The following is a 2,397-nucleotide window of genomic DNA, read 5'->3' as shown; positions in this document are numbered from 1 at the left end:
AAGGTAAATTAGCGAAAATATGGCTGCCAAAGTTTGGGGACTTCCATAGCTTGAGAGTCCGTGGAAACTGAAAATTTACTTTTTTGTGCCTTAAATCATTGATTTTCTGAAAAATCAACAGGGAAATTTGTTTTTAAATGGACATGAAAGGTGTTGAGCTCCCCCCCCCCAAAAAAAAGAAGAAAATAAGAAAAAACATGTTAAAAAAAATTGCCAAACGCCTTGGAAAATGCCGGTTTCTTTGACTTCATTATTTCTCGAGCGCCTGATTGGACCACGATGCCTCACATTTACAAACATATTTTATGTACACACACGTACACACACATATACACACATAATATTATATAAACTTACATATCTACTGATCCAAAAGATTTTACCCGCGTTAAAGCCTAGAAGTATAACTCTCTACCAAAGTGCACAATTCACACACAAATTGACAGGAAGCAAGCTGAACCATCCGGAAGGAGAAATCGTAACAAAAACAAAAGTGCCTTGGTATCAGCCATGGCTACTCCAAAGATCAAGTTCAGTGTTGAACAATGTATTTTCATGGTTGAAAAATATTATATCGAAACAAAGTCCCCTACACAGACATTGAATCTCTCCTGTAAACAGTTTGAAATTAACACCGTAATAAAATACCAAGTAAAGTAACAATACTTAAGTGGGTGGCAGACTTCATTCAAGCCTCATGGCTCTTTTGAAAATAAAAACAAGCGATAAAAAACTAGGGTCACCCACAGTAGTGGGAGACCGATGCAAATGCAAGTGCACACTCCCAAGAATGTGGCACTGGTGATGGAGTCTGTGAGCGAAGAACCCAAAAAGTGAGTTCGTCGTTATACAGACTTCAACATAAGTTAAGGCCAACCTTGACAGCCCTGATTTTTTAAAAAGATCCGAAAAAAGACAGCAAGGAATGTTTCAAAATTTTTTGCTCTGAAAGTGTTCATGGGTTACCAATGCGTACTACAAAGCTTCATGAAGGGGCAAAACCACCATGTGCAGCACGGAAATCCTCGGGGAATTTTAGCCAAGTTTGCTGGGTTTTTTTTATCGATTTGTGTGCAACGCCATGGACAGTAGTCAGTTAAAATTTCTGGTGCACGTGATAAACGGACGGCGTAAAATCCAGTATAGCAATCAATATACCACCGAAGATGAAAGATGAGAGACCTTGATCGTGCCAGAGCTATGGCATGGCTGCAGGATGGAATGGGAGCCCGAGAAGTTGCCAGAAGGCTTGCAATAGTGTCACACTCTGTCATTGTTCGCTTGAGGCAGCGCCATCAAACTTCTGGATCAATCCAAGAACGCCCACGTGCAGGTTGACCCAGTAAGACCAGTCAGAGTGTTTGCAACTGGTCCTTAACTTTTGGTGGAAATGTGTAGTATTGAATCAACTACTGCTAGAGAATCTGTTCAGCACATGTTGAAATACGACCTGAAGTTCAAACCGTACAAGATCCAGATACATCAAAGGCTCAGCAAATGGAACATGTCATTGACAGTATCGTTAAGCGCCCCAGAGCGTGTATCGCCCGAAACGGACGCCACATGAAGCATGTGCTCTAACTTCCTAAAAACTCTGATTTTTATTTGTAAATTTGACACAGTATATCCACCTGGTGACCAAGTAGGCCTGTGCAATCTTGAGTTTCTATCTCTATTTTAACCGTTTTTATGGGTGTCTCCGTTGGTAAAGTTTTGTATATTATGCAAAATAATCTCCAAAACACTTTACTCATCAAACGAAAGTTATCTTTTCCGGCTGCTAACAATCCAACCACCACCTACCTTTTGAGGAGCAATGTAATGTCCATTGAGGGAGAAAAAGTTTATACTAACAACATTTCCTTAATTAAAATTAGCAAAGGGTTAGATCCTTATTTCACAAATGCGATGTGGAAGTAGATCTACGGGTTGAAAACTAAAGATTCTGATCGTTCGATCACAGAATATTCTCATTTTAGTGGCAGTTAATCAAGTCAGTAAAAGTTTCCAATAACAACCCGACAACAACGCCCAACCACTAAACAGTGAACCCGTTCACACGGCAAGTTTTGTGCTGGTTTTGTATGCTACATAGCAAGATGAGCATGTCATCGGATACTGAGTCTCTCGAGGGGTCCCGTCACAAGCTGGTGGCAAGCTAGCTCACCATCTCTGCCGGCGAGTGAATACCGAGCTGCGAGGGATGATAGGTCTCAGGGGGACAGACTGAGTCATGAACAGATTCTCTCATTACTTTCAGCTCCCTCCCACCCCCTCCCACATTTCTCTGTTTTCTCTTTGGTCTCCTACCTTTTTCATTTCCTTTTTACCCCTGCCTGCTTGTCTGTTTGTTTGTCGGTCGGCCGGTCTCTCTCTCTCTCTCTCTCTCTCTCTCTC

At 41.6% G+C, this 2,397-nt stretch overlaps 1 protein-coding gene across 1 annotated transcript in view; it reads right to left on the bottom strand.

Moving 5' to 3' along the window:
• The window catches only part of LOC101849312 (adenosine receptor A2b), a 5,717-nt gene extending 3,779 nt beyond the window's left edge, over positions 1-1,938 (bottom strand). Inside the window, exon 1 of the mRNA XM_005105152.2 lies at positions 1,804-1,938. The gene's annotated coding sequence lies outside the window, so the exon portion shown is untranslated. The remainder of the gene's footprint in view (positions 1-1,803) is intronic.
• Positions 1,939-2,397: the final 459 nt, after the last annotated feature.

Source organism: Aplysia californica, unplaced genomic scaffold, assembly GCF_000002075.1.
Source record: "Aplysia californica isolate F4 #8 unplaced genomic scaffold, AplCal3.0 scaffold00454, whole genome shotgun sequence".
NCBI lineage: Eukaryota > Metazoa > Mollusca > Gastropoda > Aplysiida > Aplysiidae > Aplysia > Aplysia californica.
The sequence above is the reverse complement of the archived record's forward strand: the minus strand, read 5'-3'. Positions and strand labels throughout refer to the sequence as shown.